Here is a 493-nt window from a genome sequence, read left to right as displayed (position 1 = left end):
TGAACAAATTTAAGCTTTTTATTACAATTATAGTCCATAAATTAAATGTTTTTATTACAAAATAAGCACAATATTTGGAGAGTTAGAACTGAATATATAAACATTGATTGATTCACAAGATACTAGAGCTATTCAGAAACAACTCATAGTAGTGATTTTGACTCATAAACACTCTCTACCCACTCCCACCCCCTCCATCCACCACACTTTTAACTCTGATATTGGTGTGTACACATAGGAAGTGGAGAATTGAGCAAATAATGCATATAATTCGAGCAAAACAAAATACCTTCACCATACTTGTTTGTTAAAGCATTTCAAAAGGAAGTAATTTATTTTAGCCTGAGTAATTGCCTGAATCATTAGCTTAATTCTTCATTTTGTTTCTCATGTTAAGACCTGTGCAATGACTAAAGAATAAAACAAGGAACTGAAACCATTCTTTCAACACCCAAACCTCAGTTCTCTAAGTGGGACTGTATATCCTCTTGAT

The sequence above is a fragment of the Propithecus coquereli genome, unplaced genomic scaffold, assembly GCF_000956105.1.
Source record: "Propithecus coquereli isolate 6110/MARCELLA unplaced genomic scaffold, Pcoq_1.0 Scaffold54, whole genome shotgun sequence".
NCBI lineage: Eukaryota > Metazoa > Chordata > Mammalia > Primates > Indriidae > Propithecus > Propithecus coquereli.
Note: the sequence above shows the minus strand (reverse complement) of the source record.